Here is a 15,859-nt window from a genome sequence, read left to right as displayed (position 1 = left end):
TGAGAAGACTGTTGGTCACCTCCATGTTGGCTCTAAGATTATGTCCAGCCCTAAACATCTATGCTGGAAAGGACAAAAGACACCTGGATAGGAGGAAGTTTAATGAAATTTAAAGTGAAGCAGTTGCTTAGAGGGTAGATTTGAAATATTCTTTGAAAAATTACAGGTTTTGAATGCATTCTCCCTGGAAGTTTATCTTACAGTAATATTCCCAAGTTAAGTTTGAGATTATAAACATACAAATTATTTCCCAACTGATTAATAAAAATGGTATCATATTTTATCAATATATTAATTTTTATTCTCAGAACTTTTTTATACTATTATCTCATTTAATCTAATGAAACTCCTCACAAATGTTGGGCAGTTGTTTTTTACCACTTGAAACATGAGAAAACTTATGAAAATATATTGACTGACTTAAGTCTTCATTGATAGATACTTTTCCTATATATATTCTGTCTATTTTGCCCTGTGTATGCAAAAACTTAGTTTTATAAGATGTCAAAAACAAAACAATTTTCTAGATATGGTAATGTAGTAGTGCTGTCTTCCTCTGTTAGGTATGAAGGGTGCTTTCTCCTGAAATTACATCAGTTTCATTACCCATGCAGTAGCTGCTCCTTCCAGCCTCTGCAGCTTAAAGATTTCAGCTTCCAAGAACAGAACAGAGCAGCCATTTTGGCTTCCTATAATGCCACGTTGTATTGCTCAGTCATATGATATTCTAGCCTAGACCCCTTCAACCCAACAATGCTATTTATGTGAACTTGGGCTAATTACTTTATTTCTCTGTGCTTCCCTTTTTCGTTTGTAAAATAATACTTGCCCCATGGAGAGTTGTGAGAATTAAAAAACTTAGTATATGCAAGGTTTCTAGAACCTAGTAAGTAATCAATAAATATGAGTTATTATTATTATTACTAACATTTAATTTAGAAACATGATCATCTTAAGAACACTCAGAATAGTAATTGTCATTTTTCTTTCATACATTTACATGAATTTTCTTATGGAACCCTCATAATAATCATATTTGTAATTACTAATCCTAATTCCATTTTACAAATGGGGAAACAGAGATCTAAGAGCGGTTCATTAAAATTGTTCTGGGTCACACAAACTAGTAAATAGTGAAGTCTGTATTATAAACTCATGGAGTCTGACTCCAGAGCCATAATCCTTGAACTGTGTAATAGATGACTCCTTATATATTTCACATTGGGTTCTCTCTCCTCTTGACTTTCAGACACACACTGAAATTATTTTCTCATGTAAATTGTTAAAGGTGTCCTTTACTGCATTCATTGTTTGAGAGAAAATTCTAGCTCGTAATTTTATATTTCATTGTTCCAAGGTTTCTGAAGAGACAAGCATGCCAACAAGCCCAAGTTAGACTGGATTATTTTGTGACCATATAAATATTAGACAGCCAGGTGAATGTCAGAACACATCAACTAGAGTCTCCACTACTTGGAAACTCAATTATTTTAAAATAATTTTTAAATTAATTATTTTTTTTATTGGCTGCACCATGAGATTGTGGGATCTTATTTCCCTGACAGGGGATTGAACCTGTGTCCCCTGCAGTGGAAGCGAAGAGTCCTAACCACTAGACCACCAGGGAACTCCCAGAAACTCAATTCTTTAATTCACCCAGAAGAAAAGTTCTGTTTTATGACACAGTTTTGTCCTCAAGCTATACATTTGTCTAGTTAGACATAGAAAGGTTATACAACTTTTTCCCATACTCCCTATTTCCTTAAATATCCTGTCTGACAGTCATACAGTAGTATCATAAATTACGTATTTTCATAATTCAGTAAAAAATCAGTATGCTGCATAATTTGAAATCTACTGCTCTAACATTATTCAGCCCTGACTTTTTAGTTCCAACTAGAATTAGCGTATATTAGTGAAATTATAATGTGGTGTGCTTACTCTTTTTTTTCAGTTGAAATATAGTTGATGTACAATATTAGTTTCAGGTGTATTACATAAGGATTTGATGTTTGCATACATTATGATATGATCACCACAATAAGTCTAGTAACCCTCTGTCCCCTTACAAAGTTATCACTGTATCATTAACCATATACCTTATGCTATATAATACATCCTCATGATTTATAATAAATATTTATTATATAAATAATGACTTATTTATTAAATAATTCCTTTCACATATTTCAGTCACCCCACCATGCCCCTCCCTTCTGAAAACCACTGGTTTATTCTCTGTATCTATAAGTCTGTTCTCATTTTGTTTTGCTTTGTTTTTTAGATTCCACATATAAGTGAGATCATGTAGCATTTATCTTTTTCTGTCTGATTTATTTCACTTAGCATAATGCTCTCTAGATCAACACATGTTGTGGCAAGAGACAAGATTTCATGTTTTATGGCTGAGTAATATTTCACTGTGTACATACATACATATATATATATATATATATACACACACACATACACCACATCTTCTTTATCCATTCATCTGTTGATGAACACTTACAATGCTTCCATATCTTGGCTACTATAAATAGTGCTGCAATGAAAATGGAGCGCATATATCTTTTTGATTTAGTGTTTTTGTTTTCTTTGAGTAAATAACCAGAAGTGGAATTGCTGGATCATATGGCAATTCTACTTTTATTTTATTTTTTTGAGAAATCCCCATTCTGTTTTTCATAGTGGCTACACCAATTTACAATCCCATCAATAATGCACTAGAGTTACTTTTTCTCCACATCGTCACCAACATTTATTGTTTCTTGTCTTTTTGATGATAGCCATTCTTACAGGTGTGAGGTGCTATGTCATTATGATTTTGATTTGCATTTCCCAGATGATCAGGATGTTGAGAATCTTTTCATGTGCCTGTTGGCCATCTGTATGTCTTCTCTGGAAACATGTCTATTCAGGTCCTCTTCCCATTTATTAATCAGTTTGTTTTGTTATTGAGTTGTGTGAGTTCTTTGTGTATTTTGGATATTAATTCCTTATTGGATATGTCATTTGAAAATATCTTCTCCCATTCAGTATGCTGCCTTTTCATTTTGTTAGTGGTTTCCTTCACTGTGCAAAAGCTTTTTAGTTTGATGTAGTCCCATTTGTTTTTGTTTCCCTTGCCTGAGGAGACAACTCCAAATTATTATTTCTAAGACTCATGTCAAAAGGCAGGTTGCCTACACTTTCTTCTAAGAGTTTTAGGTCTTACATTTAAGTTTTTTCTTTTTTTTTCTTTGTATATGGTATGAGAAAGTAGACAATTTTGCTTCTTTTGAATGTAGTTGTCTAGTTTTCACAACACTATTGAAGAGGCTTTTTCCCCCATTTTATATTCTTGCCTCTTTTATGATACATTGATTAATCATGTAGGTGTGGGTTTACTCCTGAGGTCTCTATTCTGTTCCATTGATCTGTGTCTTTGTAGTATAGTTTAAAATCAGGATGTGTGAGCTTCCAGTTTTTGTTCTTCTTTCTCAAGATTGTTGGGCTATTTTGAGTCTTCTGTGCTTTCATACGAATTTCAGAATTATTTGTTCTAGTTGTATGAAAAAATACCATTGGTATTTTGATAGGGATTGAATTGAATCCAAGGATTACCTTCTGTAATATGGTCATTTTAACAATATTAATTCTTCCAATCCATGAGCACAGTATATATTTTCATTGGCTTGTGCTGTCTCCAATTTGTTTCATCAATGTCTTATTTTTTTTGAGTATAGGTCTCTTACCTCCTTGGTTAGATTTATTCCTAGGTATTTTATTCTTTTTTATGAAATTGTAAATAGGGTTATTTTCTTAATTTCTCTTTCTGGTAATTCATTGTTAGTGCATGGAAACACAACAGATTTCTCTATATTAATTTTGTATTGACACTTTAATGAATTCATTGAGTTCTTATAATTTTTTTGGTGGTATCTTTATGATTTTCTATATATAGTGTATCATCTGCAGTGACAGTTTTACTCTTTCCTTTCCAATTTGGATTCCTTTTATTTCTTTTTTGTTTGATTGTTATTGCTAGAACTCCCAGTACTATTTTGAGTAAAAATGGTTAAGAGTGAGCATCTTGTCTTGTTCCTGATATTAGAGGAAAATGTTTTCAGCTTTTTATTGCTGAGAATGATATTGGCTGTGAGTCTGATATATATGGCTTTTATTATGTTGAGGTATGTTCCCTCTATACCTACTTTGTTCAGAGTTTTTATGATATGTTGAATTTTGTCAAAAGCTTTTTTCTGCATCTATTGAGATGATCATATAATTGTTATTTAATTTGCTAACATGGTGTGTCACATTGATTGATTGATTTCTGGATATTGAACCAACCTTGTATCCCTAGGACAAAGTCCACTTGATCATGCTGTATGATCCTTTGAGTGTACTGCAGAATTTGCTTTGCTGGCATTTTGTTGAGAATTTTTGCATCTATGTTCATTGGTGATATTGGCATGTAATTTTCTCTTATTATGGTGCTTTTGTTGGATTATGGTATCAGGGTGATTCTGGCCTCATAGAATAAATTTAGAAATGTTCTTTCCCGTTCAATATTTTTGGAATAGTTTGAGAAGGATGGGTCTTAATTCTTCTTTTAATATTTGGTAGAATGCACCTGTGAAATTATCTGGTCCTAGACTTTTGTGTGTTGGGAATTTTTGATTAGTGGTTCATTTTCAATTCTGGTAATCGATTTGATCATATTTTACATTTCTCCTTGATTCAGTCTTGGGAGATTTTATGCTTCTAGGAGCATACCCATTTCTTTAGGTTGTCCATTTCATTGGTATGTAATTGTTCATAGTAATGTCTTATAATCCTTTGTGTTTCTGTGGGATCAGTTGTAACTTCTCTTTCATTTATGGTTTTATTGATTTGGGCCCTCTGTCTTTCTTCTTGATGAATCTGGCTAAAGGTTTGTCAATTTTGCTTATCTTTTCAAAGAACCAGCTCTTAGATTCATACATCTTTTCTAGTGATTTTTTTGGTCTCTATTTCATTTATTTCTGCTCGGATCTTTATTATTCCTTTCCTTCCAATAACATGGGTTGTGTTTATTCTTCCTTTTCCAGTTATTTTAAGTGTAAGGTTAGATTGTTTGAGATTTTTTCTTTTTCCTGAAGTAGGGTTGTATTGCTATAAACTACACTCTTAGAACTGCTATTGCTGCATCCCATAGATTTTAGATGATGGATTGTGTTTCAATTTTTCATTTGTCTCCCAGTATTTTTTAATTTCCTGTTTGATTTCTTCAGTGACACATTTATAGTTAGTAGCATATTTAGCCTCCATGTGTTTGTGTTTTTTGCAGTTTTTCTTGTAGTTATTTCCATTCTCATACCTTTGTGGTCAGAAAAGATGCATGATATGATTTCAATCTTCTTAAATGTATGGAGACTTGTTTTGTGGCCTAGCATTGGTTCTATGTTGGAGAATGTTCCATGTACACTTGAAAACAATGTGTATTCTGCTGTTTTTGGATGGAACATCATATATATATATATATATATATAGTCTAATGTGCCATTTAAGGCCAGTATCTCCTTATTGATTTTCTGTCTGGATGATCTGTCCATTGATGTAAGTGGGGTGTTAAAGTCCCCTACTACTATTGTGATACTGTCAATTTCTCCCTTTATGTTTGTTAATATTTGCTTTATATATTTAAGTGCTCCTATGTTGGGTGCATAAATATTTACAACTGTTATATCTTCTTCTTAGATTGACCCCTTTATCATTATGTAATGTCCTTCTTTGTCTCTCGTTACAGTCTTTGTTTTAAAGTCTATTTTTGTCTGATGTAAGTATTGCTACCACAGCTTTCTTTTTGTTTCCATTTTCAGAAAATAACTTCTTTCATCCCCTCACTTTCAGTCTGTGTGTGACTTTAGATCTGAAGTGAGTCTCTTGTAGGCAATATATATATGTGTCTCAATTTTTTAATTCATTCAGCCACCCTGTCTTTTGATTGGAGCATTTTGTCTATTGAAATTTAAAGTAGTTATTGATAAGTATGTACCTATTACCATTTTGTTAATTCTTTTCTGGTTGTTTTTGAGTTCTTTGTTCTTTTATTCTTTTGTTCACTTTCCTTGTGATTTGATGACTATCTTTAGTGTTATGACTGGATATCTTTCTTTTTCTGTTATATGTGTGATTATTTTAAGTTGATGAGCTAAGTTCAAACACATTCTCACAAACCTGCATTTTTACTGCCCTCCCCCCCCATGTTTAATGTTTCTGACATCATATTTTCCATCCTTTTGTGTATCCCTAAATATTTATTGTGGATATAGATGATTTTATTACTTTTGTCTTTTAATCCTCCTACTAGCTTTATAAGGGCTTGATTTTAATCTACATTTACTGTACGTTTGCCTTTACCAATGATATTTTTTCTTTCATAATTTTTACATTTCTAGTTGTGATCTTTTCTTTTCCACTTAGAGAAGTCCCTTTAACATTTCTTATTAAGCCAGCTATGTGGTGCTGTGGTGCTGAACTCTTTTAGCTTTTGATATTCTGTAAAACTCTTTATCTGTCCTTCAAATATGAGTGATAGCCTTGCTAGGTAGACCATTCTGGGTTGTAGGTTTTTTTTTTTCATTTTATCACTTTGAATATATTGTGCCACTTCCTTCTAGCTTGCAAAGTTTCTGCTGAAAAGTCAGCTTATAGGGTTATGGGAGTTCCCTTGTACATAACTAGTTGCTTTTCTTTGCTTTTAGATTATCTCTTTATTTTTTTGCCATTTTGATTATTATATGTTTTGGTATGGGCTCTTTGGGTTCATTTTTTTGGGGACTTTCTGTGCTTTCTGGACCTGAATGTCTGTTTCCTTTCCTAGATTAGTGAAGTTTTCAGCTATTACTTATTCAAATAAGTTCTTTGCCCCTTTCTCTCTTTTCTCCTCTGAGATTCCTATATTGTGAATATTAGTACACTTGATGTTGTCACAGAGGTCTTGTAAACTATCCTCACATTTTAAAATTCTTTTTTCTTTTGTCTGTTCATCTTGGGTGATTTCCACTAATGTCTTGCAGTTTGTTCATCTGTTCCTCTCTATCATCTAATCTGTTGATTTTTTTTCTAGTGTAATTTTTATTTCAGTTATAGTATTCATCTCTGTTTGGTTCTTTATATTTTCTAACTCTGTTAAAATTCGCACTGTGTTCATTCATTCTTCTCTTGTGTTCATTGAGCATCTTTATGATCATTATCTTGAACTTTTTATTGGGTTGATTGCTTATCTGCAGTTCACTTAATTCTTTTTCTAAGGTTTTATCTTCTTCCTTCATTTGGAACATATTTCTCTGTCTCCTCATTTAGCCTAATTGTTTGTGTTTATTTCTATGTATTAAGTAGGTTGGTTACATTTCCTGATCTTGGAGAAACAGTCTTATGTAGGAGACAGTCTATGGAGCACAGCAGCACACTCTCCTCTGGTCACCAGAGCTACATTCTATAGTGGTGCCCCCTATGTGGGCTATGTGGGACCTTATGTTGTGGCAGGGCCAACAACTGAGGGCACACTGGTAGGTGGGACTGGTCCCCAGGCCAGTTGGCTTCCAGGCCTTTCCTTGTGTTGTGGCTGCTGGCCCACTTTTGAGTGGGCCAGGGTCCTGGTATGACTGGCTGTGGGACCTGGGGCTGGTGGTTGAGGCTGGTGCTGGCCTACTCATGGGTGGGTAAGCCCCTACTGCTAATAAACTAGATGAGACCTCCCAAATGGCACTTGCCAGTACCATTGTTCTCCTGGTAAGATGAGCTCCCAAAAAATGGCTGCCATCATGTCTATATACACAGGGGGAATTGCAGTTGCCTCGTGCCTCTCTGGGATGTTCTAGCAAGTGAGTCTAACCCAGGCTCCTTTCAAATTACCACCTCTGCACTGGAACTTGGAGTGTGTGAGATTTTGCACACACCTTTTAAGAGGAGAGTCTCTGTTTCCTACAGTCCCCCAGCTCTCCTGTATCTAAGCCCCACTGGCCTTCAAAGCCAGATGTCCTGGGGGCTTGGCTTCCTGGTGTAGTACCCCCCAGGCTGAGGAGCCTAATATGGGGCTTGGACACCTTGCTTCTCAGGGAGAACCTCTAAAATAGTGATTATCCTCCCAATTGTAGGTCACCTCCCCAGGGGTATAAGTCTTGACTATTCTGCATCACTGTCTTTCCTAGCATCTTGTTTTGGTTCCTTCTTTGTATTTTTAGTTGTGGAAGATCTTTCCTGCTATCCTTCAGGTCATTCTCATTGATAGCTTCTCTGTAAATGGTTGCAATTTTGGTGTGCTCATGGGAGGAGGTGAGCCCAGGGTCTTCATACTCTACCATCTTGGCCACACCTCTGTGCATACTCTTTTTAATGTCAGCTTGTGATCATGACTAAGGGAAAAGTGATTTTTACTTAGGAAACCATTAGTGTGCATTTCCTTTACATGTACTTAAATCTAGGATAAATGCTTAATATGTCTCTGGAATAGTATCTGATCTCACCTAATACACAAAGGGCAAGACACACTCCCTTTTAATTGGGAAGCAGAAAGATAAATCTGCTTCAATATCATCTCTTGAATTAGAACAGAGAGATTGCTTCAATAATTTAACATTTTTTCTTCTAACTTTAAAGTAAAATGGTGTCATGATGCCAAAAAATTGTATTTAAAAGCCTATTTGCATAGCATATGCTAAGCATACATTTTGAGTTTTATGAATTTACTTCATTTAGAAAAGCTTTCGGAATTCTTATTAGACTATCAAAGTGTTCAATTCCTTTTGCCCTTTTTGCTAACTGATGAGTCCCATAAATATTGAACCCCATGAATTGTACTGATTATAGTCTCTGTGCTCAGAATTCTTACTCTTAATTAAGTGGTGATGCTCATAAATTTCTAACCATGAATTTTCCAGGAAGCCACAGTTAGAATGTTTATCAGCCAATCAGATCTCTTAATTTTCTCTCTTGTTTTATAAAATAAAATGTTGCTGCTATATAACATTGAATGTGATGGATACAGAGTTGTTTGTTTGGCCTCCTTTGTTTTTGTAAGCACTAATATTTTGGAAGATAAATAGTACTTGATGCTTCATTTACTTTGATTGTTTTTAATCTCAAGGTACTTTGGAAAGTTTATTATGCTGTAAAGCTTGAGTTAGCTACAGCTTTTCTGTTCTGATCCAAATAAGCAACAATCGTCAGAACATCAGTAATTCAGAAACATTGTGTCATGGGTATAGCAACAGAACCATTTCAGAATGAAACTAATTATTGATTATCCCCAGGGCTTCTAAGATCAAGTATGCCTCAGTAGAGTTAATTATGCCCTCAGTTCTGCAGAGTTTTTTCAATGGCAGGTTCAATTTACTTAGAAAAACTATTGCTTTGTAAGATTTGCAGATGAGTCAATTAGATGCTCATTAATTGGGTGTCCATTGAAAATGTGGTGGTGCCCAGTAGGGAAATGGTCTACTCCAATGACTAATGTATATTAATGTCAGCATTAACGACCTTTGAGCTTTTCCCCATGTATCCATGGGAAAACAAATCAAAGAACCATTCAAGGAAAAATAGATTTTGCTGAATAGGTATGTTTTTCTGTTTAGAGATTAACATTGCTTATTGATGTAACAAAACTACAAAATTTCAGGGTAACATTAATAGTTATCCTTAACTGAATAAAACTAAGTGCTGGAAAGGTCATAATTAATTTTAAGAGTGTTGTATTTTCAATGTTTTTATTAGGTAGGTGATTTTAGTCTCCTTAAGGAAGTATGTTTTATTCCCAATATATAAGAATTTTCAAAATATTTGAATTATATTCAAAATATAAGAATTAAAACATTTTCCATTTTAAATAAATTAGATGGATGGATGGATAGATAGATAGGTTTGAGTCCTTTATTATCTTTATACCTGGTAGTTTATCACCAAATAATTTTTTACTTTCCAAGGTCAAATTCAAAACATAAAAACAAATGAAGACTTTGTAGTGGGTTTAGGCTTAAATGTAGTTGACTCTATCCCAGAGTGTTTCACAGTATATGACTAGGGCATAGTAGCATACAGTAGCTTTTTCACCCACTTAGATATCTTTGGCCTTACTCTATTGGTATAAGATGGTTTTCTGTGTATTACTTCTATCTTGATGATTTTCTGAAGCTTGCATATTTGTTTTGCAAATATTTTCTGAATTGACTACAAAGATGATACTATTATTGATGGTTAACGTTGGTCTTCTTTCTGGCCTCAGAATTTCAAAGAGAGTGATCCTTATTTTCTCTACTATCTGTCAAAGCAAATGTTGAAAAAAAAATGAGATTGGCCTTTATTCTAGATCACTCATTACTTCACTTAAAACTGGATTAGCTCTTGCAAACCTAGCCATAAAGACCAAGTCATTGTTTATGTTTTACTTTTTTATATTTTACCTTTTGACTCTTCATTTATTTCTCCTACCCTCTCACCCTCCACCTCTGGCAACCAACAATCTATTCTCTGTATTTATGTGCTTGTTTTTTGTTTGTTTGTTTTGTTTATCATATTCCACATATAAAAGAGATTGTATGGTATTTGTCATTTATCTTTCTCTGACTTGTTTCACTTAGTATGATGCCCTTGAGGTCCATTCATGTTGTCCCAAATGACAAGATTTTATTTTTTTATGACTGAATAATACTCCATTGTATGTATATACCACATCTTCTTTATTCATCCATCCATCCATGGATGGACACAGGTTGTTTCCATATCTTGGTTATTGTAAATAATGCTGCAATGAATATGAGAGTAAAAATATCTTTTTGAGCTAGGGTTTTCATTTTCTTTGAATAAATATCCAGAAGTAGAATTGTTGGATCATATGGTAGCTCTATTTTTAATTTTTTTTGAGGACTCTTCACACTGTTTTCCCTAGTGGCTGCTCCAAGTTATATTTCCACCAACAGTGCACAAGGGGTTCCCTTTCTCCACATCCTGGCCAATACCTGTTACTTCTTGTCTTTTTGATAATAGCCATTCTAACAAGTGTGAGTTGACATCTCATTGTGGGGTTTTTTGTTTTGTTTTGTTTCGTTTTTTTGCGGTACGTGGGCCTCTCACTGTTGTGGCCTCTCCCGCTGTGGAGTAACAGGCTCCGGATGCACAGGCTCAGCGGCCATGGCCCACGGGCACAGCCGCTCTGAGGCATGTGGGATCCTCCCAGACCGGGGCACGAACCCGTGTCCCCTGCATAGGCAGGCGGACTCTCAACCACTGTGCCACCAGGGAAGCCCAACATCTCATTGTGGTTTTGATTCACGTTTCTCTGATGATTAATGATGTTAAACATTCTTTTCATGTACTTGTTTGCCTTCTGTATGTCTTCTATGGAAAAATGTCTATTCAGGTCCTCTGCCCATTTTTAATCAGATTTTTTTTTGCTACTGAGTTGAACAAGTTCTTTATAGATTTTGGATATTAACTCCTTATCAGATATATGATTTGAAAATAGTTTCTCCCACTTAGTAGGTTGCCTTTTTATTTTGTTGATAGTTTCCTTTGCTGTGCAGAAGATAATTTGCTGTAGTCCCACTTGTTTAGTTTTGCTTTTGTATAAATAGTATTAAGGAGCTTATTGAATTAAATTGTCTAATTTCTCAAGGGTTAATAAAAATTTAAGAACTTTCCCTTTTCCTCTTTAAGCACATGGTAATTAAAATAATAGAATTATGCTATGTCCTTATTTATGAAACTTATTCTGAATTGCTAATATACTTTGCTGAGTAAATTTTTATCCCTACATTACTGCTATTAATTTGAGACAGTGTGGAAGTAGCACAATCTGATTTTCAAGAAGAATCTCTGTAATTAGTATAATTATAGTCTAAAAGAACCATATAATAAAATATTGAATTAGGTGAAGAGGAGAAAATATATAGATAAAAAGTTGGCCTGTAATGTATGTAAGAATGGACCTAAAATTTTTCAAAATATCTTATATTTTGAAAGCTTTATTTAAATTTCTTTGTGGAATTCAAAAGAAACAAACTAGATATGCGTGATCTAGAAATCTAATACAAACCTAATATTAGTTTTGCACCTAATTTTAAAAAGCATAGATATCAATATATGATTAGGTCAATATTTATATCACACAAAAATATACCTATGCTGAAGGAATACAGAATAGAGATTCAACCTCCCTACACAAAATCAGGCCTGCAGAATTGGTCTGAGAGATTTTCCCTAATATCACCTTTCAGAATTTTTCAGAGATTTATTTTTTTCCTCCCATGAATGCCATTGGTGGCTATAGATTTACAACAGTCCTGGTAAGTGTAGCATCAATATTTCCTAAAGTATGTTCCCCTCAACAGTATTTCCAATTATGATAAATGATGGAAGAAATGTGATCACATTTTGAGAAACAATGAATTTAAAAAATCAAATATATTTATTTACCGTAGGTCTTCTCTAGGCCTATACTTTTACCACTGCCCAGACTTAGATTAAGAACTTAGAACTCTTTAATTCCATACATTCCTTCCCATGTGTTATCTTACTGTATTCCTGTATTTTAATTTTGTATATATTTTAAACCTCTCAAAACATTGAGATTGTTTTCATCAATGTTACTTCTTATTTACCCATACATCTCCTCTATTGTAGTCTCCCTTCCTGCATTGCCATATTTTCTGGGGATAATTTAGCTTTTGTTCTAGGAATTCCCTTTGATATTTCTTTTAAGTTTGTAGGCAAAACATCTTTCAATTTGTTTACCTGTAAACATCTTTACATAGCTATCATTTTGAAGGATATTTTCAAGAAACTTAGAATCTAGGTCGGCCCGTATGTTCTTTCAGGTCTTTAAAAAAATTCATTCTGTTTTCTTTTGGTTTCTGTTGTTCTGATTGAAAAGTTAGCCTTCAGTTTTACTCTTCCTATTTAACAGAGTTACGCCTTTATTTTTCTCTGGCTACTTTTAGACTTTTTGTTTGTTGCTGGTTTTCAGCAGTTTTCTGTTTGTTTGTTTTTTTAATGATGTAACTAGGTGCAGAGGTCCTTTTATATCTCCTTCTTGCCTTTGTAGAGCTTCCTTAATTTGTAGTTTAATTTTTTTCTGCCAGTTGTGAAAATTCCCAGTTGCTTTTCTCGTATTGCTTCTGCCCCTTCTCTCACTCATCCCATTCAAAGATCACATTACAGCTATATTACAAATTTTACCCATGTCTCATACATTGGGTGTTTCTTATAATTCTTTTTTTCTCTGTGTGTTTTACATTGGACATTTTTACTCACCTAAAGGTCAGTTCACTAGTTTTATACTTGTTCAATGTGTGGTTAAATCTATCTGTGAAGTCATTTATTGTAAATATTGTAATTTTCAATTCCAAAATATGCATTATTTTCTGGTGATATTCTCCATCTTGTCATATATTTTAGCCAACATACTAATCACAGTAACTTTAAAGTCTGTGTATGGTAACTCCAATTTTTTTCTCTTGGATTTGACCATTTGCTTCTGTTTTTTAGTTTGCTTCTTTTGCTTTTTTGTGGATTTTTTTGCATACTTGTTACATTTTAACTAAATTCTGGAGATTGTATTTGAAATTCAGAGCTTCAGGATGATACTACCTTCCTCAAAAAGAAGATGTAATTTTTAAAGAATTCCTGTCAGGTAGTTAGAGAAAAGCAAATAACCTTGATCCAACAAGGTTTGATATAATCTGAGACTGAATTTCAGTCATCCTGAAGAACTTGTCTATTTCCAATTTTCCTTTACTCCTAGAGTTCCTCCAGAACTTTCAAATAACAACCTGATATTTCCAAAATATCCCCTAATTGGTGAGCCCCGAACAGGTTTTTGTTTCTCCTCCCTGGCCATGCAATTGTCAGCAACTCTGAACTGCTATTTTCTGTTTGTTCCCTTAGTTTCTTCCATTAAAATTGGCAAATTCTTAAGGGGAAAATGCAATGTAATTTTTCCTTTTTCTTTGAGATCTTTGTTTCTCCTGGAGTCTAGCTGACTCAGTTGTTCTCTGCTGCTTACAAAAGCTGTGTGTGTGTGTGTGTGTGTGTATGTGTATGTATGTGTGTGTGTTGTATTTGTTCAATTTTTAGTTGTTCCCACAATGATGCTTGTTTTCTGATATAGGCTATTTCTTCATAGATGGGAGGAATCAATTTTGGGTATATTAGATGAATCCAAGGACTCATATGGTTTGAATGCAAAGTGCGAGAAAAAAATGAAATTAAAGATGATCTCAAGATTTCTGGCTTGAGCCACTTAAAGAATGGACTTGTCATTAAATGAGATATGGGAAACTACAAGTGCTGCAAGTTTTGAGCAGAGAATTAGTTATAACAACTGAAGCTCAAGAATAGGAACTGGACAAGAGATATGAATATAGGAGTCATTAGCCTGCTGAGAAAATTTAAAACATGTGACTAGAAGAGATTACCAAGGATGTGAATATAGATAAGAGAAACATGGACTGAACCCCAGGGTATTTTAATATTCAAAAATTAAGGAGGACTTCCCTGTGCTTGGCCAATTGCCTCTGGGAGCCAGCAGTCAGTGACCCTCACCAGAGACCCTCCAGCAGGCCCAGGGGCATAAAAGTGGCTGAAAATCCAGCACATACATAAGCAAGTTAAAGGATTTAATATGAAGCACAGAAGCAGATAATGCCAAAAAGCAAGCAGTAGTTGGTACACATTTAATGAGTGGGGCAGCATTTCCTTCTCCCACTGATGCTGAGGTGGTAGAAATTAGTTGAATTCAGTATGAAATGGAATACACCAAAGGTATTGGTCAGCGAATTGAAGGTCCTGGAAAAATTAAAGGTAGCACCACCAAATGCTGACCTTGAACAAGGATTCTGAGAAGGAGCTTCAAATGCTTGTGTGATTATGCAGGTTCCAGGGAGAATTGTTGTATCAGGAAATAATGAAGACATTCCACTTTCAAGACCAGCAGATCTTGAACTTATGCAGTCAACCCCCTTTAAACCACTGGCACTAAAAACACCACCTCCTGTGCTTATGCTAAGTGAAAGACCACTAGATTTTATGGATTTAGAAAGACCTCCTCCAACCCCTCAAAATGAAGAAATCTATGCAATTGTCAGGCTAAAAAGAGAGTGCTCTATGAGTTAAAATGCTGTTTGCCAAAATGGACAGCTGGTCAGAACTGACTCCATGTATAGTATTTCAAATATAGGTACAATGGTTGAAGGAACTTCAGATGACATGACTGTTGTAGATACAGCTTCATTAGGACGACAGATAATCAAACTAAATAGATGTCTACAACTTCTGGAAGCAGAGAAAAAAGAAGGTTCTAAAAGAGAAATGGTCACATATTCCATTACCATAGCATTCTGGCTGCTTAAGAGCTGGCTCTGGTTTTGCCGCTAGAGGTAACCTCAACTCTCAAAAGTATTGTCTCAACAGCTGGAAATATAAAGAATTTGTGAACAAACAAACAAACAAACAAAACGTTAGGGAGAGATGGAGGAATCAGCAAAGAGCCTGAAGATATGCAACCAAAATGAAAAGGGGAAGACAATGAGAATGTGGTGTCCAGGAAACCATAGAATAAAATATTTTAAGAAGAGAATGAACAACTGTATTATATGCTGCTGCTAGGTCAACAATAATAGAAACTTGGCCATTAGATTTAGAAACATAAATATTATTGATGGCTTTTAGAAAAAAACATTTTCAAGGAGGAAAAAAAATCCCTCTATTTGGAGTTGGTTTAAAAAAGAAATTGAGGGGATTATTTGGAAGCAATAAGTGTAGACAACTGTGCAAGGAATTTTGCTGCAAAAAGAAACAAAAAATTATCTCAGTAAAAAGAAAGAAAAGAAATAAAAGT

At 34.3% G+C, this 15,859-nt stretch overlaps 1 pseudogene; it reads left to right on the top strand.

The window, feature by feature from the left end:
- Window positions 1-14,622: 14,622 nt before the first annotated feature.
- On the top strand, window positions 14,623-15,396 carry LOC101273674 (mitochondrial fission factor-like; annotated as a pseudogene).
- Window positions 15,397-15,859: the final 463 nt, after the last annotated feature.

The sequence above is a fragment of the Orcinus orca genome, chromosome 1, assembly GCF_937001465.1.
Source record: "Orcinus orca chromosome 1, mOrcOrc1.1, whole genome shotgun sequence".
NCBI classification, from domain to species: Eukaryota; Metazoa; Chordata; class Mammalia; order Artiodactyla; family Delphinidae; genus Orcinus; species Orcinus orca.
Note: the sequence above shows the minus strand (reverse complement) of the source record. Positions and strands in the feature narration are given on the sequence as shown.